The sequence below is a fragment of the Maniola hyperantus genome, chromosome 16 (assembly GCF_902806685.2).
Source record: "Maniola hyperantus chromosome 16, iAphHyp1.2, whole genome shotgun sequence".
NCBI lineage: Eukaryota > Metazoa > Arthropoda > Insecta > Lepidoptera > Nymphalidae > Maniola > Maniola hyperantus.
Window position 1 is genome coordinate 12,693,565 of NC_048551.1, and position 23,106 is coordinate 12,716,670.

Consider the following 23,106-nt stretch of genomic DNA (forward strand, 5'->3'; position numbering starts at 1 on the left):
CGGGTCCTTTGGTCCCACAGTCGTGTGGGAGGCATGCATAGGCTGCTATGGTGTTACATAAAGGCCAAGTTAACGGTTTAATTAATTTTAAACCGTACTTGACCGTAACATTTCACTATTTAATTACATGTGAGTTGCAATAAGTTGTGTGCACGTCAGATGGTATAAGTCACTGGCGACTTATCCATCCATATTTTAATATTATAAATGCGAAAGTGTGTCTGTATGTCTGCTAGCCAGCCTTTCACGGCCCTTCCGCTCAACCGATTTTAACGAAATTTGGTACACCCGGAAAATCAAAGAGTTCCCACGGGATTTATAAAAAACCGAAATCCACGCGGACGAAGTCGCGGGCATCTCCTAGTTCAATATATTTTTGCTCAAAACATGGTAAATACTTATAAACTTGAAATATCGACATAGCTCAACGGGTTGTGAAGCTGAAGTGGCAATGGGCAGCGCACATAGTTTGAAAAACTGATAGACATTGGGGTCCCAAGAAGCTAGAATGGCGAACTTGCACCGGAAAGCGCAGCGTTGGAAGACACTCCACTACAGATTCGTGGAGTTCCTTCCAGGGGAAATGCGCAAAAATATTTCCCAGCGATAAAAAAATGTGGACAGACGACATCAAACGAGTCGCAGGGAACCGCTGGATACAGGCGGCGCAAGACCGTGGTATGTGGAAGTCCCTACAAAAGTCCTATGTCCTAAACACTACGTTTCTTTTACACAAAAACATACAGTGCTGGTTTTCTGAAAAAAATAGCCCGTGCGGATGAAAATACACGCTTCCGCCTATCGCTTATGATAGAACAACCAAACCATGACTATTATGGTAATCGTATAACTGGCAGTCGCGTATCGGAATGCGCTCACGTTTCTATCGCGCCGGTTTTCCAAGTTCCAACTACGGCCAGCACTGACTGTGATCACTGATCATACACTCTGTGCCAATGTTTACTATTTACTGTTTGCCGCTGGATTCACGCGGCGCAAGACCGTGGCACAGTAACAAAACGTCGATACCTAGCGTCAAATGGTCCAACATTTGACGCTAGGTAGCCTATGAATGGCATATGAATCTATATATATAAAAGGAAAAGGTGACTGACTGACTGACTGACTGACTGACCGACTGACTGACTGACTGATCTATCAACGCACAGCTCAAACTACTGGACGGATCGGGCTGAAATTTGGCATGCAGATAGCTATTATGACGTAGGCATCCGCTAAGAAAGGATTTTTGAAAATTCTATATATATAAAAGAAAAAGGTGACTGACTGACTGACTGACTGACTGACTGATCTATCAACGCACAGCTCAAACTACTGGACGGATCGGGCTGAAATTTGGCATGCAGGTAGCTACGTAGATTCTGACGTAGGCATCCGCTAACAAAGGATTTTTGGAAATTAAACCCCTAAGGGGGTGAAATAGGGGTTTGAAATTTTGTAGTCCACGCGGACGAAGTCGCGAGCATAAGCTAGTTAGCCTATATTTCTTTAATTTCACATCACCTAAGCCTAATATTAGACATATTGTCGATTCAGGATAAAAGCGATAGTTTCCTCATTCTAGTTCACTCTGTCCATGACGTGTGGAACTCCCTACAAGAGACTTATGTTCAGTTGTGGGGGTCCTGATGATGATTTACAGTTTAAAAGACTAGAATCAAGTGGAAAAGTAAGAAGGATAGATTTATTTACCAATAAAGCGATGTTAGCCGCCTCGCAATCAAACAACCCAACAATAGTTAGTAACTATTTAATTGGGGCGAGTTGCGAATGGGAAAAGTTGCGAATGGGACGAGATGCGAAAAAAACGAAACACGAATGGGACGAGATGCGAAAAACACGAGCTTCGAAGTTCGAATAGGACGACTTGCTGACAAACCTAAGGGTTCTACCCCGGACCTTTCGCCCCTAAGGGGTGAAATAGATATTTGAAATTGTGTAGTCTACACGGACAAAGTCGCGAGCATAAGCTAGTTCAGGATAACAGGTAGTAAATGCCAAGTGTATTAGAAATGTATTCGTCATTCCATAGCGGAGACATTTATCGAATGTTACCTAATACGTTTTGGTCCACATAGCAGCTAGTGTATAGTTTACCATGGATTTCGCATTATTACCACAGTCACCTGCTTGTGTTATGGTCTACTGAAGACTAAACATTAGCTATTTTTGCATTAGCTTAATTTAAGGGTATAAGAATTACGCAAAGGTTTTATAGGTGCTTCCATCATCATTGAGAACCTATCGCCAGCCCAGTACTGAGCACGGGTCTTCTCTTAGAACGAGGAGGGATTAGGCCATAATCCACCATACTAGCCAAGTGCGGATCGGCAGACTTCACACACCTTTGAGTACATTGTGGAGAACTCTCAGGCATGCAGGTTTTCTCACGATATTGTGAGATTTGGAGTGTTTTGATATAAGAAAGGTGACTGATTTAGCTGGAATTTGGAATAGAGATAGATTATGCCCTGGATTGACACATAGGCTGATATCCGAGAAAATCAAAGAGTTCCCACGGGATTTTTAAAAAACCTATGTCCACGTGAACAAAACCACGGAAATCAGCTAGTGTGTAATATAAACAAATAAATAAATAAAAGTTTATTCAGCTCACAAAACAGTAGGTACAAGAGAAAAACAAAAAAACAACTGTTGAAAATTACAAAATTAAAACTAGATAATCTTTAAACTACGAGCTAGAAAGTACTAAAAACAAAAAATGTCTTGTTTGAGCTGAAGGGGCTACTAAGGATAATATAAGGAAGTTCTCATTCAAATGTAGTTACAAAAAGCTTTGATATTTCTGCATAAAGTTTCTCTCTACTTTTCTCTTACATAACACTGCATAATAACGTTCTACAAGCATAAGCTAGGTATTTACTCAAATAGTTTTAGAACATAACACTTATTAAGCGACAAGTTAGCATAATACTTGAGAGGTTAGTGACATAATATTATATTCAACATAGGCTACATAAAGCTCTTCACCCATTACACAGATTTAACGCCGACTCCACTCCAACTCGACTCACAAAAGCGGAAAATGTGAGCTTTATATCGTATTATCGACATCGAAGTGTGTTGCGTAAATAGATAAAGTGAAATAATTATCATTTTGTCTATTGCTTAGCTGTCTGATTAGACAGCTAAGCATACATTTGCCACTTTACCAGGCCTAACGCGTTGATTCACGAGGTGGCCATGCGTTGACGAAAGGACGACTCGTTGACAAAGTCAACGGGTGACAAGCGGATCGTAGAATGTTCTGAAGTGCACGACGCATGAAAATTTTACCATACGATACAAAATATAAAGTTCATATTTCAATGCTTTACTTTGAGTCGAGTTGGTGTTGAGTAGATACAATATATAGAATACACTTTACACCACAGATGAGGGATTATCTGTGCTTTACACACACTCCACGTCGACTCATACTCTCAACATGGAAATGTGGGCTTTATATGGTGTCTTTAAGGGTGAAATTTTCAATAATTAATGAATGAAATCCCATGACTACTTGGACCATGTGACCAATACACTTCTTTCAATTAAATATTGAAAATTGCACCGTAAGGTTCCAATATATAAAACTCACATTTCCATGCTTCTGTGAGTCGGAGTGGAGTCGGTGCCGAGTGTGTGTAATATGCGAAGACCTTTAACATAATAAGAGGTTGCAGTTCACGGAAGACTTTTCTATTTATGTCATTGTATGGTCATGCACACCATGGGACCCGCCTCTATCGCCTATAGGTATTGTTTGTCATGGCCTATTAAACTAATGTCGTAAAAAAAGCAATCAGTGCTCTTATTATCAGTACCTCAGTACCCTTATTATAAATGGGAAAGTGTGTTTGTTTGTTGGTTTGTTACTTTACTGGTTTGTTGGTTTGTCCTTCAATCACGTCGCAACGGTGCAACGGATTGACGTGATTTTTTGCATGGGTATAGATAAAGACCTGGAGAGTGACAGAGGCTACATTTTATCCCGGAAAATCAAAGAGTTCCCTCGAGATTTTTAAAAACCTAATTCCACGCGGACGAAGTCGCAGGCATCAGCTAGTCCGTTCATAAAGAAGATATCATACGGATTGCTTTATTTCCGACATTCATCATCATGATCAACGTATCGCCGGCTCACATAGCACGAGAGCGAGTCTCCCCTCAGATGAGAAGGGTTTTGGCTATAGTCTACCACACTAGCCATGTGCGGATTGGTAGACTTCATACACCTTCGAGAACATTATGGAGAACTCTCAGGCATGCAGCTTTCCTCATGATGTTTTCCTTCACTATTAAATCAAATGATATATTGTAATTACTTAAAACGCACATAACTCCGAAAAGTTCCAGAACTTCAAACATAACAAATTATATAGGTACACGTATATAGAGTTTTCCATAATGTTCTCAAAAGTGTGTGAAGTCTGCCAATCCGCACATGGCTAGCGTGGTAGACTATGGCCTAAATGTGGCCCTTCTCAATGTGAGAGGAGACCCGTGCTCAGTAGTGAGCCGGCGATGGGTTGATCATGATGAAGTGATATTTTAGTAGCACAGTAGTTAGATAAAGTACGTGGCAGAAAATAATGTACATCATCCTTTAGAATGAGATTTCGGCTTTGTATACCTATGTGACGTTTTGTCGGTGTCAACGACAGAGACAACGCTCTACAAAACCGCTATTTCTTTCTAAAGGTCAAATGTACATTATTTTCTGCCGCGTTTTTCTCGTCCGTGGTAGAGATGGTGAGCGCTATGGTTTTATAATCCAACTTTGTGCAGGCATTTTGAAGTTATGGTGAAATAAAGAAACTCACGTACCCTGAAAACATTTCACTCCTTTTTTTGCAGTCGAGTAAAAAGTAACCTTTGTTCGTCCTCGGAATGTTTAACTGTATTATCAGATGAGGTAGGTACCTATCTATACGATAGTAACTAAAGGTCACACACACAGATATTAATGGGTGGGAACCAATTGTGGCTTAAATTAACGGACACTACGTGTGTATTTACGATATAATAATAATATTATAACGGACTTTCAAAAGAATTTTCTGTAGAAAACTTGTTTTTTTCTCTATGTGAGAAATATCACATCAAAATGAGGGCACTAATGTTAAGAGTCGTGGAAATCCATCATTGTTGTTTAAACCTGCTTTACTACTAATGTACCTACTCCTATTTAAATATTTACTTTCCACAATAACTGGAAATTGACTCAAAAAATTACCGCCCAAGTGTTAAAAAGGTAACAGTTTATACATAAATTCTACGCCTAATTACAGGAATTTAAATGTTATATACTTTCATCAAATCAAATCAAATAAATGCTTTATTCAAAATCCACACTAATATTATAAATGCGAAAATGTGTCTGTCTGTCTGTCTGTCTGCTAGCTCTTCACAGCGCAACGGTTCAACCGATTTCGATGAAATTTGGTACCGAGATAGCTTACATCCCGTGGAAGGACATAGGCTACTTTTTATCCTGGAAAATTAAAGAGTTCCTACGGGATTTTTGAAAAACCTAAATCCACGCGGACGAAGTCGCGGGCATCATCTAGTAGGTAGTAAATTACACTTTCTGAAAGTCAGTTGTTGCATTTGTAAGATGATATAGTGGTGATAATTTTTACGCGCACTTAAAAACTAAACCTACGAGGCCGAGGGTTCCAAACGCGCCCAGGTCTGAGAAGAGTCAACAACAAACTCAGCCGGGTATTCTTTTTACTATCACCACTTTACAATATCACTTAAACTTATTAGAACTATCACAAAGCCGTTAAGCAACTCGCATTCATCATCATCAACTCATCGTCAGTTCACTACCGAGAACCTCTCAGAATGAGAAGGGTTTAATCACAGTCTACCATGCTGACGAAGTGCGGATTGGTAGACTTCACACACCTTTGAGAACATAATGGAGAACTCTGAGAGTTCTCCATTATGTTCCGTGCAGTTTTCCTCACGATGTTTTCCTTCACTGTTAAAGCAGGTGATACCTACTTAATTGCTTAAAACGCACATAACTCCAAAAAGTTAGAGGTGCGTGCCCGGGATCGAACTCCCGACCTCCCGAATAGGAGACCGACGTTGTAACCACTAGGTTATCACTGCTTATCTAATACTAGCTAATGCCCGCAACTTCGCGTGGAATTAGGTTTTTTAAAAATCCCGTGGGCCTCATAGTCTTTGTCACTCTCCAGGTCTTTATCTATATGCAAAATATAATATAGTACCCATGCAAAAAATCACGTCAATCCGTTGCACCGTTGCGACTTGATTGAAGGACAAACCAACAAACAAACACACTTTCGCATTTATAATAAGGGTAGGATTAAATTAATTTATTTTCAATCACTATAAAGTCATCCTTTATTCATATAAATCAACAATAGCAATTTGTTGCATTAAATTGTTTCATTTTACAGACCAATTGTGATGCCCACATTAAGGTCCCGTTGATCGAGTCAAGCGCTATTTGGCACACATCACCTTAAACAGACGGCTTTGTTCTATAACCCAGAAAAAAGACCTCATTTTTATATGGCGTCAAAATAATATGACAAAAGAAGAATTGACTGTAATCTACCCACGGTTAATACCATTAGATGAAATTAGATTTTGTTCTGAAGACTTCGGCCTTGGCTAGATCCTGGCTAAGACGTATCACTATCACCCTACTGGCAGCATATAGACACAGTCAAAAATAAATTTCAAAATGTTGGTAGGTTGAAAAGATGAGCCCAATGGGCGTCGCGCGAGAGAGGCTCCGGCGTACCTACGTTCTTTAGAGTTCCCGGAGCCTCTCAATATGTGCTGAGGAGGGCCATCGAGAGGGTTTTAGTGGGTAGAAATCCCACATAACCCGATTGGATATCTTAAGAAGATTACCCCCGAAAAGAAAAAGGTTGAAATGAGACTATTAACAGCTAATAGAAAAACCAGCCTTACAAATATTATCATTTACCTACGCACTATAAGTATAAGTATAGATATTTAAGTAAGAAGAGAAGAGTAAGATATTTTCTTGCCAGATCGTTTTTTAACATAATTATACTTGCACAGAAACAGAAGTTAAAAAGTTGATTCGAGGTAGTCATCTTCTGTACCTGTACACTACGATACTTCAGTGAATCTACACTAATATTATAAAGAGGAAAACTTTGTTTGTTTGTTTGTTTGTTTGTTTGTTTGTTTGTTTGTTTGTTTGTTTGTTTGTACTGAATAGGCTCAAAAACTACTGGACCGATTTTAAAAATTCTTTCACCATTCGAAAGCTACATTATCCACGAGTAACATAGGCTATATTTTATTTTGGAAAAAAATAGGGTTCCGTAAGATATTTGGGTTTTTCGGACACAAGGTGTAAAAAATCAACCAGAAAAGTTACTTATTTTGCGTACGCTGCCTAAACTATAAAAGATAGAACCATAAAATGTTCTAATTAATTGTAGATCTTATAAATATCTACAAAAAAGTCCGCGACACACTATACCCATCTATGTCGAGTGAGGCACAGCAACCATTTTTTTATTTAAAAATCTTGAATTTTTTTGGACTACATTTAAACGCGTTTATTTTACTCATGCTATTAATCCTTATCAAAATAAATGATTTCATCACTAAGAACAGTTTATGGAGATAATATTTGGTCTTTGAATGATTAAAATTGGACGTTTGGTTTTGAAGTTATGGCGAAATTAAAATATTACGATTTCTGCTGCACGGCCCGTTGTATTATTATTATATAAAGAGGTAATGTCGTTAAGTTTGTTTGTAGGGGGTAATCTTTAGAACTACTGAACCGATTTTAAAAATTCTTTCACCAGTAGAAAGCTACATTATTCCTGAGTGACATAGGCTATACGGGATCTTTAAAAACCTAAATCTACGCGGGCGAAGCCGCGGGGATCAGCTAGTCACTTATAACTTTGCTACTATGTCCATATAAAAAATTAAGTCGATCCGTCGTTCCGTTGCGGCGTGATTGCCGACAAACCAACAAACACTTTCGCATTTATAATATGGTGGGTTTGATCTGGAAATTCCTAATTCTTGCTGAGAAATGCCTTATACCTAGACCAAGCCCTAAGTACAGTCAGAGCGAAAGTAACCTTAATATTGGAAACATAACACTGGCCCATAGACTCAGCCACTGACTAGAGCGGGCACTTTCACATTTCATTCAAACCTGCATACCACGACCTTCATAAATGGAGCATAACATTATCACAAACTGCGAATTTCAGTGTGTTTATAAACAACGAAGTCAAATTATTTGGTTTGGCAGAAGTATAGGTCAATTCTCTACTAGGATCTACGGATTCATTCAAATACGTGCATCAGCCAACAGTTTTATCTGGTGGGAGGCTTCGGCCGTCACTATTTACCACCCTACTGACAAAGGGGTGTAGATAGTAACTCAATTTTTTGAAAATTCCACTTGAATAATAATATTTGTTACTAGTTTATTATTCCAGCGACTTCGTACGCGTGGCCTACACACATTTCAAACCTCCATTTTACCCCTTTAGGGGTTGAACTTTCAAAAATCCTTTCTTAGCGGATGCCTACGTCATAATAGCTATCTGCATGCCCAATTTCAGCCCGCTCCGTCCAGTAGTTTGAGCTTTGCGTTGATAAAATCAGTCAGTCAGTTAGTCAGCTTTTCCTTTTATATATTATATAGATTTAGCTTAAAATGTAATATAATTACGCCAGGAAGACAATGCGTCATTCGAAATGGGTATCAGTGCACACTTTTGACTGATATTTGTTTACGTACTTACTTAAACTTAAAACTTAAGCTATGAGGGTTCCAAATGCGCCCTAGTCTGAGAAGAAGACCATTAAAAACTCAGTTATTATTTCATTTTCATTTTCACACATTTTACTTGATTTTCTAAAATTACTACATTTTACTTGATTTTCTAAAATTAAGTAAAATATATTATTACATTTTATAATATTTTATACAACACAATATTGATAATATTTGTTTGTAGGCTTCTTCTCAGACCAGGACGCGTTTGGAACCCTCGTAGTTTACGTAATTAACTATATCCATTACATAAATAGTAATTATCTTAAAATTATTAACAATTGACTATCAAAATGTTTATAATGGTACCTATTTTAAATAAAGGTTTTACTTTGATTTTGAGTAATACCAATTTCCAAAACACTATCATTTTTATAGATAGAACGTGTCTATATAACTCAAAGCTTTATTCTTTCTAGTTTCCAATGTCAAGAATTTAAGATGCGTGCGCGCACTTGTAGTATCGCGAACGTTAGTTTTACTTTTAAAAGGCAATAATTATGAAAAAAAGTAATAATTAAAGATTTAATAGGTATCTAGTTATATACCTACCAAGCTTAATGTCTATTTCGCAAGCGGAACATCGTTCAGTTCTATCCAGAACTTTCTAGACAGACTTTCCTAGTACGTCGATTATTTCTTTATCAATTAGATATGATTTATTTAGGTACGATTGTTAATTAAATGAGCAGAATCAATCTGAAATCGATACCATAGAATATTTATATAGCTTAGCATTGTTGAGCGTGTTTTTAATTTTTTGAACTTTTGTATTAAGTAGATATTATGTATATCCTAATTTATGTTGTTATCACTACCCATATTAGAAATGCGAAAGTGTGTTTGTTTGTTGGTTTGTCCTTTCATCACGTTGCAACGGAGCACCGGATTGTTTTTTTTCATAAAAACTACAGTCAGTGTCACTCGGGAAAATCTAAGGATTCTAATAATATCCCACAATAATCTACTAGTCCAAATATTATGTTCAAGCATTTCCAAGAAGTTAAGGTGGAATAAAGAAACTAACAATACATAAACTCTGAAAACGTCACACTATTTTTTAACCGACTTCTGTACAGTCTGGTCGTATGAAAAAACCCGGCCAAGTGCGAGTCAGGCTCGCGCAACGAGGGTTCCGCACTACATTCGTATTTATTCTACATTTTGCACGATAATTCAAAAACTACGATGCATAAAATTAAATAAAAATATGTTTAAGAATGTACAAAAAAAGCCCTTTCATATGATACCCCACTTGATATAGTTATCTTACTTCGGAAATTGAAAATAATAATAATTATTAGTTCAGTACAAAGTACAGACAACAAAGTGATCCTATAAGGGTTCCGTTTTTCTTTTTGAGGTACGGAACCCTAAAATTGACACAATATAATATTTTAGTATTCGCACAGTTTTTGACGTCATCCCTGGTGCAGTGGTGAGCGCTAGTTTGAACTTTGAAGTGGGGTCACGGGTTCGACTCCCGGTAGGGGCAAATTAAGTTGTCTCTCGTCTCGTCTTGTGGGAAGCTACGGTCGTGGGTATAGCCACCACTTTACCGGGCAAAGATGTAGCTTTTCAGCCACCAAGCGATTAATTAGCGTTCCAGTACGATTCTGAATAGGAGCTTATTGGAGTAGATAGGTAGGTTCAAATTGTTATATTGTTTAATTTGTTGTTACTGTTATCTAACGACCTTCCTGGCGCAGTGGTAAGCTCTGTGTTAATGGGAGGTCCCGGGTTCGATTCCTGGCAGAGGTTTGGAATGTTATAATTTCTAAATTTCTGGTCTGGTCTGGTGGCTTCGGCCGTGCATGGTTACCACCCTACCGGCAAAACCGTGCCGGCAAGCGATATAGCGTTAAACTGCACGATACCGTGTACAAACCAAAGGGGGAAGGGTTTAATAAGAACTGCCATACCCTTTTCAGATTAGGCCGCTACCATCTTAGACTGCATCATCACTTACCACCAGATAAGATTGCAGTCAAGGGCTAACTTGTATCTGAATTTTGAAAAAAAGACTGCATCGTTAGGTTCTAAGTACCAGGGGAGATAGAGTCAAAGGATAACTTACATCGCAGTGAAAAAAAAAACTTTCATCGTGTGTACGATCGGGACATGATAAAAACCTTTTAAAAAAATGGTCACAAAAAATAGGTATAAAGCGTTATAAAGCTTACCGTTATAACCAGTCTGGTCACACACGCGCTACACACAAGGTCTAAGAAGCAACTGATGGGTCGTACGGACAACGGTATATTGGTCTACTTCCGAGGTTTTCTTCGCATTTTTACTGTGTACGTATACGCATCGATTGAGACACGATTTTATATTATACGATTTCAGTAAGTATCTGTTCAAGTATAGGTTGAATTTTCAAAAATCTTTTCTTAGCTGATGCCTTCATCATAATAGCTATCTGCATGCCGAATTTCAGCCCGATCCGTCCAGTAGTTTGAGCTGTGCGTTGATTGATCAGTCAGTCAGTCAGTCAGACAAGTTGGACTTGGTAAATCCTAGGTACGTACTACGTACTAACATTACCGCTAAGTCCTACGATTTACTGTAGTTCGTGTTTTTACAGTAACATCAAAAGAAAATACCCATAGTCCGCAACAGGTTGAGATGGTAATCGGGGTATGAGGCGGGGGGATGTCCCGCACACCCGAACGTCACCAGCGATCGCCTGCACCGGGTTAACGCGGAGGCTGTGCGGGTGTGCAGGGCGTTCCCTCCCCGATTGTCATCTCGACCTGTCGCGTACTCTACATTTAGATAGCTTCTCGTTAACTGCGCCCCAAGCCTTCTATTGTGATTAGAACCCAATCGTTTGATGCAATATTTTTTTCCAACCGGCAATCGAATCACAACCGCAAAAAAGTGCAACCTCTTTTAAAATATTTTAAAGCGCCATCTATTGAAAACTGGTTGTAGCACATCGCCGAAAAGAGAAAGGTTCGAGTCAATGTAACGTTCGCAACGTAATTTTAAACCTCACTGTTAGATGTCGGTACTAGCAAGTTTAAATGGTAATCTTGCCGCTAGATGGTGTGTTTTATTTTTAAATAAAAATTTGTGTGGTCAGTGAGAAAAATAATGGGAAAGTAATAAAATTATTAAGTACTTAATATCGATTTCAAGTAAATTGAGTTAAACAAACTTTGATGTACTTATATAAGTCATATTTTGAAAAAGGATTTAAAATGAAGTTATTGACGAAATAAAAGACATTAATGATTCTGATTGGTCGAATGAAAGCGGGTAAACTAACTTCATGTTAAAACCCGCCAAAAATAAGTAGTTACCTACTTCATTGACGATTAGTAAAAAAAACTCCAAAAAAATCTTAAATAGGACTTTTGTGCTACGACAAAGTTACCCCACAGTTACACACTCGTAGTTACTAAGTAAGTTACGTGATAGCTTAGTGATTAGTATATAAGCCTCTTATTCGGGAGGTCGGGGGTTCGATCCCGGGCACGCACCTCTAACTTTTCGGAGTTATGTTCGCTTTAAGAAATTAAATATCACTCGCTTTAACGGTGAAGGAAAACATTAGGAAACCTGAGAGTTTCCATAATGTTCTCAAAGGTGTATCGAAGTCTAACAATCCGCACTTGGCTGGCATGGTGGACTATGGCCAAACCCTTCTCATACTGAGAAGAGACCCGTGGAGACTAGCAATCGCAGAAGCAGAATAACTGTAGGTACTTATTCCCCGGGCACTGATATTCCGGAATAATACTATAGAAGCAGCTATGACTGTGTAAAAATATCATCAAAATTGGATCAGTCTTTTCATAGATTTATCTGGAAAAGTTTTAGCAAGCACTGGGAGTACCTAGAAGATCTCACATAATATCTACATTAGTACATGAATCGTACCTACTTACTAGACTATTTAGAAAAAAAAATGTGATGTTCATACCATCTATTACCTATTCAAAATGTTTTTTCTCGACCTAGGTACGCTCAGAAAAAAATTTGGGAAAATGCAAATAGTTTAGCAATAGTCAATTTTGCCTAGGTATATTATTTCGATATTTTTAAATTTTCCACATATTTTCAAGTTTACTTGTAATTTTCATTGTAGATCATTATTATTTACATAAAGCATTACTCAAAGGCATACATGAGGATCATTAATTTTACCCACAACATTATATTATAGAAACTGTAATGACTTACCTGGAATCATAATTCTATCGACCGACGATCAATCTTCCTTCACGTACAACTCCAAACAGCAATTTTCTTCGACATTACCACATTAGATTTTAGATTACATCTTCATGGTAAAGCAGTTTTATCTAACAGAGCCTTTTCTCCAATTTCCTATTACATCTCATTGCGTAATTTCAAAATTGCCTATTTAACCTTTACTATGCATAAAAAGATCTATTACATTTTTTTTGCTATTATCAATGTTTGTAGTTAAAGCAATTTAATCCTTAACACTATTGCATAAGATTTTAACTCTTCTTTTTTCAAATTCTTCGTGAACGCTGCTTTCATACGTATCCAATATCCACAAAAAAGTCTATCACAATTTTATCGTTACTATTTCTGATGTGTATGGACACAACAATTTAGTTTGTATTACCATTGCATAAGATATCATCTTCAGCTTCCTCAAATTCTCTGTTAACTTTGTCGTGATTACTTTGATGTTCTTTGTAGTTTTGTTCTACTTTTTCTTCGATAAAAAATACGATTGAAGTATCTAATAACATTCGTTCATTCACATATCAATAAATGTCATTGTTTGTTTATTACATAACAAAACTTTCAATTTCAATTCACGGCTGTTAATATCATGTTTGTTTATTTCTTTTTCGTGGTCAGTAGGTTGGCATATCGACTGTGTAAAGTATTGCTTTGCATCGAATTATTCTGTAACTACTAACTTTATGGTTTTTTTTGTTAGTATCTTAACCGTTCTTTTGTTATTATTAAGCCATAATTAGCATATTTCAATTTCAGTTCATAGTTTTCAAAATCTAATATGTTCAATATCTATTTCTTAATCAATTAGACATGTAAAATATTGAACTTATAGACAAAACTTTAGTTTTTAATCACATTCACCTTATCTTCATTTAAAATGTTACAGTTATTAAGAGAGCTACTGTTTTCATTGGTCAATTCCTTAGTAGTTATAAAGTTATACTTAGCCATGATCTTATAAATCACTGGTTCATCTGTTCCATCTTTCTTTATCTTGTCAATCTTGATGAAGCTTGTTCAACACGATACAATGAAAGTCAGTAAAAACGGTAGAAACTCTGTGATTTCTTCCACAATTTGCTCTTAGTTTTACGCTTTTCTTAACGACCCCAGCATGTTGCCTGTAATGAAAGAATTATACGTGATCAGTACTAAGTTTTACTTTCATCTTATTACCACATAGATATACAGGATGCTTAAAAACCGATCGCTATAACAATCTATCTAGTATAGTAAGACTAGAATCTCATGGCAAATAGGCATAGGCAAATTTTCGGCATAGTCACGAAATTTATGTATTAAAAAAAACAAATAATTTTCACTATGACACTGAGTAACAATATTCACCACAGAGTACATGCATAGGATATTCACAGAGTACAGTGTTGCTAACTTTGGAATTTCATTTCCGTATTTTTCATGAAATTCTGGTCTACCTATACCCACTTCGAATAAATTACTTGGACTTTGACTATAATTTTTGTTACAGAATTACAGATACTTTCTAGATTAAAAAAGATTTAAAACAATAGAACTTTTTAATCAAACCAATTGTTTAAGTTAACTATTAATTCAAGAGCTGGTTTATCAGCTTAATAAATTTCTGGGCCTAAAAACTTGAAATGTTGCATGTAGGATTTCTTGAGGTTTTGCAAGTAGGTTTTCTCTCCACTTTAGAAAGGATTTTTCGAAATGGCATCCCAGTGAACTCGGGGTGATCAGCTAGGTAACATATTTATGAAATTTAAAAAGTATTGGATGATGACACTATAGGCATAATATCAAGAGACACGTTTCTAATCTTAATTCACCTAAAAAATAAAAATATTGGCTAAACAGATAAGCTGTAAAAAACTAGCAGTTAGACAGACACACTTTCGCATTTATAATGTTAGTATGGATTTAGATATACCTACTCAAAGTAAAGTTTTCTTACATCTCACTTAGTTTCAAAAAAAATACACCATGTATAAAGGAAAACAGATGTGATTATGAAATATGATGTCTCACGGTGATTAGATTGGAGTGCCTATTTGACTTGGCCGTTTGTAACGATGAGTCGATAGATACCCGGTCATTATCTCATCATTCAGTATGCCAATTATTGACAATGATCTGTGAAGATACTTTTGTTGGATAATACTTATGCTTTGTAATGTTATTCTATAGACCAGTTGGTCTATTGCAGGGGTCGGCAACTTTTTGAGACGGAAGAGCCAAAAGTTACGATTTACAAAATTTTTAGTCATTAAAAATTTTGGTTTTAATTTATATATTACTAGATGATGCCCGCGACTTTTTCCGCGTGGATTTAGGTTTTTAAAAATCCCGTGGGAACTCTTTGATTTTCCGGGATAAAAAGTAAAAAAGTAAAAAGCATATGTCCTTCCTCAGGATGAAAGCTATCTCTGTACCAAATTTCGTCAAAATCGGTTGAACGGATGGGCCGTGAAAAGCTAGCAGACAGACAGACACACTTTCGCATTTATAATATTAGTATGGAAGTATTTGCTTATATACCTACATAAATATGTTTGATATTTTATAAAAATTTAACTACATTAAATAGGTACGAAATACTATTTATTTACTAACTAACTGACTACCTATTATGAAAGAAACCCACTAAACTTAAAACATTTATCGACCATTTCAAGTTTATTTCATGCGTGTACCTAATCATCGTTTATACGAAACATTAAAATTCACTTTCAATGGTAAACGACATTATTATATTTCCATTGGTAGATTATTATTTTCACTTTTGTCTCATACTTTCATTGAGATATTAAATGTCGTTCATCTCTCCATACCTTAGCATTGGGGGCATTAAACGCACGACTTCTGTCTAATTCAGGCCGACAGTCGTCACGAAATATCCTATCAAACTCATGTTTTCAGTCACGACTACGTGGTTAATTGCGCAACGCATCACTATCACAATCGCCTTCGAAAATGTCAACTGGAATTAATCCATTCGATTCACTCTTAAACAAAGGTCTTCTTATGGGGTTTTTAGGCCAATTTAAAGGCATCAGTTGCTAAAGCTTCAAGCCTCAACAGTTTAAGGGTTGAAGGAGTGGACTGAAATCTGAAAGTTCGGGGGTTCTAACCTCCCCCCCCCCCCCCCTGGTGCTACTATCGTACTTACTCCTAGCACAAGCTTTACGCTTAGTTGGAGAGGAAAGGGAAATGTAATATTAGTCATTATTTTTAAAGAGTTTTAGGGTGCCGTACCTCTAAAAGGAAAAAGGAACCCTTTTTGTAGTCTGTCCGTCGCGTCAGTCAAGAAAACCTATAGGGTACTTCCCGTTGACCTAGAATCACGAAATTTGGTAGGTAGATATAGGTCTTCAACACAAGGAATAAATCCAAAAACCGTGAATTTGTGGTTACATCACAAAAAAATTTAAAATGTGTTTATGAACAAATAAATAATTAGTACCTACTTATTTTCAATTTTCAAAGTAAGATAACTATACCAAGTGGGGTAACATATGAAACGGCTTTACCTATAAATTCTAAAACAGATTTTTATTTTATTTTAATGCATAATAGTTTTTGATTTATCGTGCAAAATGTCGAAAAAATACGACTGCTGTACAGAACCCTCGGTGCGACAGTCTGACTCGCACTTGGCCTTTTTTAATAAGACAGTTAATCGAACCCTACACCGCATATTTGTCATTCTAGGTTTCGATTGTTGCGTCTGAGAGGTCTTGGTATCGGAAAATTCTAGTTAGTAGGTAATGTTAGGTCAGAGATCGGGAGGTCAACCAATAAAGGCTCTACTGCGTTATTTTCATTCATTACTTTTGTAGGTACTCAAAATTACTACGTCTTTCGTCGAGAAAGCTTGTGATGAAAGATATGCAAAGTGAAATATACACTAAAGAAATATTTTAAGCCTGACTTAAATTATTATCCGCCTTTCAAAAAATTATTCGTCCAAGATATGGCCCAGACAGATTAGTAAAATATAGAAGGGAATAGATGTCTTCGAGATATTGTAGTCTTGGAATCGAATGCTGAAAATCACCTGGAAAGAGCACAGAGGCCTTGACTATATTGGGGTGCCAGCCAGGTAACCTCCCTGGTCCCTTTTGGATACGTCCGAGGGGAAGAGCAGTACTCGGGCCGGTGCACCCCGGTAATATGGCTAATAATTTCTGATCGGGGATATTGTTGGCTATGGCTACTGACCTGGCATAGGGGAGGTTTCTCCACGTGTCCCTCTGACTAGCAGAGGGCACAGTGGACGAGACGAAGGATAGGACGCGAACGACGTGCGCGGGAACGCGTTGTTGTTGGATCCCCGGGAGGGAAGGAGGCGCACATCGTTGGTGCGCCTCGGACGTGTGGTGGGGGACCTCGTGAGTGGGTCCCCGGTGGAGGGTCCGCCTCGACAGACGTTGCTGGCTGGGTCGCGGTTGTTTGCTTTGGTGTTCCCGTGACCCAGTCGCTAGGTGCATGGCTGGGTTTTGGTGGGTATATCGGTCGCCTCTCGGCCGGCGAGTTCAACATACCTTCCCTCCAGCTGTTTGGTGGGCTGTTCAGCTGGCTGGCTTTCAGGAGGGGGGGGGGGGGTGCGTAAAAGCATTTCCCAGCGTAAAAAAAGCTCATGCTTACTGAGAAATCGAAGGAAAGAGGATAGGCGGACTTAGGCCGAGACATTGGATTGTCATGACTCTGCCATATAGATCCCGAAATTATTAGACCAGTTATGTGTGTCCAGACCTTTACAGTTTTGTCCAAATTATTTACGGATTCAATGTAAAAGGAAAGGCGAAACCAGCTATCAGATGGCGTTTACCATTGTCCTTAGAAAGTTAACCTATTTTGAAGTCGATGCCAGTACGAGCAAGTATGTACTATGCATGCAAGCAATATAAAGCAACATCAAAGTAAGGTCGGTTTTCCATGCACAGTGATTAACTATAAAAATTTCTATCATAAAACTAAAGGGACGAATTTTTTTTGTTATACTTTGACAGCTCAGAATAAAATAAAATAACATCAAATAAATTAGTATTTACTAGCTAATGCTCGCGACTTCATCCGCGTGGGCTACACAAATTTCAAACCCCTATGTCACCCCTTTAGGGGTTGAATTTTCAAAACTCCTTTCTTTACGGATGCCTACGTTATACTAGCTATCTGTCGGTGTGTGATCCGTCCAGTAGTTTGAGCTGTGCGTTTATAGATTAATCAGTCAGCCAGCTAGAAGTACCAAAATAAAATGAAATAAACTCTCAATTTAAGGACCATCAAAAAAATACACATGATAGTACGGAGTACGCTTTTATGGGATCCGATGTCACCATGATAATGGTGGAAAGTAAAAACAAACGAAAGTCCATGGCAATTTGCATGCGAGACTTCACTCTGAGGTACTTAGGTATTTCTTGTCTGTCATCTTTCGTTCTCAGTAGCTAACAGCGTGAGTGTAATAATATAATGGTGATATTATTATAATTTTACTTTCCTTACAACGCTACTTAGGTACCCCAGAATCTAAATATATAAAAAGAAAAGGTGACTGACTGACTGATCTTTCAACGTACAGCTCAAACTACTAGACGGATCGGGCTGATGCAGATAGCTATTTGACGTAGGCATCCGCTAACTAATTGTTATATACTATCTAAACACAATCCAATACCAACAACCATTTGCCTCAATTTGTAGTTTTAATGATTTAGTATTTTTCAAACCCGCAATAAATAAATAAATAAATAAAAATCTTTTTTATTAGAATAAACTTTTACAAGTACTTAGGAATAGTCATCTACCGCTGGTTCGGAATGCCTTTCCTACCGAGAAGAACCAATGTAGGTATAGCGTGCAAAACTCGGGTCAATGCCCCGCCTACGACGCGGCATTGACTCCGAGTGGCCTAATCGCAACGTTCGTTGACCTCAAGCGTTAGTCAGATGTTTTATTTGCAACAAAATTTAGTTTGTGTTTTTATTTATTTTTTCGCGTTTTTTTAATGGTATCATATCAGTAATCATCATTGTTATCACCTGTCTTAGTTTGTGCTAGCGTTCTGGTTACACCCAGTATACAAGAGCGACAAGATATAGCTATGGTAATATTATGTGCTATAGCTCCGTCCGTTGTCCGAGGCTCAACCTTATCTGTTTGCGATGGAAATCAGCAAGGCACGGAAACAAAACAAGATTATGCGTCAAAAGGGGCACAAGCGAAATCGCTATCACTTTACTGATCATTTGTCAGTTTGTCACAACAACTATCTCAATGACGTCCCAGTTACTTCTTATTTTCACTGATATTAAATTGATTTAAGCAAAATCCGGTTCTTTTTTAAATAAATAAAAATGAATCGCAGAAATGTATGTACGCGCATAGCTTCTGAACGACTGCACCAATTCTTTTTTTAGGGTTCCGTACCTCAAAAGGAAAAACGGAACCCTTATAGGATCACTTTGTTGCCTGTCTGTCTGTCTGTCGGTCTGACAAGAAACCTAGCGGGTAGGTACTTCCCGTTGATCTAGAATCATGAAATTTATCAGTTAGGTAGGTCTTATAGCAGACATTCGGGGAAAAATCTGAAAACCGTGAATTTGTGGTAAGATCACACAAAAAAAATTAAATTGTGGTCATGAACTAATAATTAGTATTTTCAATTTTCAAACTAACTAAGATTACTATATCAAATAGGGTATCATATGAAAGGTCTTCTGCATTTTAAAACAGATTTTTATTTATTTTTATGCATCATAGTTTTTGAATTATCGTGCAAAATGTTGAAAAAATACGACTGTAGTGCGGAACCCTCGTTGCGCGAGCCTGACTCGCACTTGGCCGGTTTTTTTTTGTCAGGACAAGGTTTGTATGAAGGATTTTTTTTTGAAAATCCACGGGAAAAAGACAGTCCCCGCGGGACGCGGAGGAAGTCGCGGACAACAGCTAGTTTGAAATACTTGTCCACATTACTTTTCCATACAAGTACAAAATTTTCTTACTATTTACTATTTAATAGTTTGGTTTTAATTGTGGGGACTTTAAAAAGTTAAAATCATGATTAGTAAGCTTTCTTTTTGATGCGCAGAAACCAAAAAAATATTTATACCTAATCATCGATATAAATGACAAGATATGCCCAAGCAACCAAAATTTTTCACAGTTTTGGAACCAAATAAATCAGCGCCACCTCTTAGATACTAATGAACGACCCGTTTGAAATCCAGACGTCGCTGAGGTTGCATTGGTGCTAAAGCACCACTGAGTCGGTGCCATTTTGTTTGTTCAATGCCCTGTCCATACGAAGTAATTTATAAGTCAATGTACCTACCTAATCGATTATTTGGCGTTAAATTATAGTTAGTCAGACTTATCTTATTGCATCAGAAGCTGCAACTGGATACAATAAGATTAAATGATCATGAGCCGTGATAGCCGAGAGGTTAAGACGTCAGCCTCCGAATCGCGAGGTCAGGGGTTCAATTCCGGGTATGTACTAACTTTTTGGAGTTTTGTGCGTTTTAATTAATTAAATATCACTTGCTTTAACGGTGAAGGAAAACATCGCGAGGAAACCTGCATGCCTGAGAGTTCCCCATAATGTTCTCAAAGGTGTGTGAAGCCTACCAATTCGCAAATCAGAGCCTCAATAGCTCAACCGGTATAGGAGTGGACTGAAAACCGAAAGGTCGACGGTTCAAACCCCGCCCGTTGCACTATTGTCGTACCTACTCCTAGCACAAGCCTGACGCTTAATTGGAGAGGAAAGGGGAATATTAGTCATTTAATATGGCTAATATTCTTTAAAAAAAAAAAAAAAAAAAAAAAAAAAAAAAAAAAAAAAAAAAAAAAAAAAAAAAAAAAAAAAATGGCCAGGCGTGATAGACTATGGCCAAAACCCACTCTGAGAGCAGACCCGTGGTCTGTAGTGAGCCGGTGATGAGTTGATCATGATGATCAACCATCTGGTGGCATCGACGTTATTCTCAGTGAAGTAAACCGGGTCGGCTGATGCGATATGTCATGTGTACATGATCTACATTACGCTCATTATGATTACAATCGACGCGCTGACTCGGAACAACACTTTGTTTAATAATACGTTTTAACTTTTAACATTTTTTTATTTAAATTTTGCTTAAAAGTGTGCTTGTAACTCACTTTCTTTATGAAAAGCTAGCTCGTGCCCGCGATTCGCACAGACTACACAAATTTCAAACCCCTATTTTACTATCCACTGAAGCGGAGCGGAGCGGAGATGTGTTGAACAGACTAAACCAAAATCAAATCAAATGAAATCATAAATTTTATTGCCTTTAAGTTGCTGAGTGCTGACATAAATTATATAAGGAACACAGATATTAATAATACAAATAAAGAACAATTAATAACAATTAAGTAGACCTAGGTCTAGGTCTAGGACTAAGTCTAGGCCTGACTTGTTAGTCATCACCTGACTAGGGTTGTCTCATTTATTGTTAAATAAAGTTAATTAACTTACCAGCTCTGCCCAGCCAGGAGATGCTTACCAGTCAGTGACATTTACATATAGATGAACTTAGGTTTAAACATGAAAAAAAGAAAATAATAATAATCTATATATAATTTATATAGACAGCAACTTTGCAATAGGAGGCAAGCTCAGCTAGTTGCTGTGTGCGGGCACACAGCGCTGGTTTTCAGCTTGCTCCCAGATTGTCGGTAAATAACGTGATTTTATTTCGTCATCTCATACAACACTGATTGGTTAACTATATATAGGTACTCATCTCCGCTCCGCTCTGCTTCAGTGGATAGGCACCCTTAGGGTTGAATTTTCAAAAATCCTTTCTTAGCGGATGTCAACGTCATAATAGATATCTGCATGCCTTTCAGACCTATTCGTCCAGTAGGTAGTTTGAGCTGTGCATTAATAGATCAGTCAGTCAGTCACTTTACAAAATCACTTAAACTATCACAAAGCTGTTAAGCAACTCATTCCCAAGCTTTCCTAACATTTAAATAGTCCTTTAAATTGTAACAGGATTTTTCAAGTACGTTTTATAAAAACTTTGAACTTGTTGAGAGACATCTCCAATATGTCTTCTGGAAGATTAGATTAGATATTACCTTAGTACCTTATTTACCATGATATTATGACTTGATGATGATGATATTATCCATACTAATATTATAAATACGAAAGTGTGTCTGTCTGTCTGTGTCTGTCTGTCTGTCTGTCTGCTAGCTTTTCACGGCTCAACCGTTCAACCGATTTTGACGAAATTTGGTACACAGCTTGCAACCCGGGGAACTACATAGGCTACTTTTTATCTCGGAAAATTTAAGAGTTCCCAGAGGATTTTTAAGAACCTAAATCCACGCGTATGAAGTCGCGGGCATCGGCTAGTTAATAATAAGACTTCTCGGTAGCAAATCCATTCATGGGGTTGCATTTGACGATTCCAAAGTTTTTAACTAGGTACCTGCCTATATCCACTAGTAAAAGATTTTTTGGAATAAAAAATCTTTCTAAGTAGGTAACTACCTATTTCTATATCTAAAATTCAATAATTTAGTGATTTTGAAAAAATAACATTCTCGAATTCACGAAAAATTATGTTGAAAAATACTCACATGTATTTGTAAAGCAAAATAACCACACAAAACCACAATTTCAAACCACCAAGCACTTGCACAAATTTTCAAAAATTTTCAAAAAATATATAAACGGTATTGTCACAAAACGTCTTCTTCCCAACGCTACCAAGAACACAGTATCAACAAAATACCCAGCAGAATTTACAACAATGTTTAGTTTATACGAAACTAAACTCTATTCCACGGAAATAAAGTCAAGTCTTTGCTCAACTGAATTGCATGTATACAGAATGATTTTATATTACAATTATTTAGACGATATTGAACTCAATCCCTTTATGATAAGGCATGCGGTCAATTACATATCTAGTAAATCCATAAAGGCTGTATTTAAGATTATGCTATATGAAATTGAACTCTATTCCATTGCAATAAAGCCAGTGTTAAATTGTATG

General features: G+C 37.3%; 1 protein-coding gene across 2 annotated transcripts in view; it reads right to left on the reverse strand.

The window, feature by feature from the left end:
* Positions 1 to 22,821, reverse strand: part of LOC117989469 (mucin-4-like) — a 36,358-nt gene extending 13,537 nt beyond the window's left edge. Inside the window, exons 1-2 of one of the 2 annotated variants that reach the window (XM_034976838.2) lie at positions 22,688 to 22,821; positions 13,046 to 14,205 (exon numbers count right to left, since the gene is read on the reverse strand). The gene's annotated coding sequence lies outside the window, so the exon portion shown is untranslated. Of the gene's footprint in view, positions 1 to 13,045; positions 14,206 to 22,683 lie in introns of both variants that reach the window. The other variant, XM_069503863.1, reaches the window with a different exon arrangement.
* Positions 22,822 to 23,106: the final 285 nt, after the last annotated feature.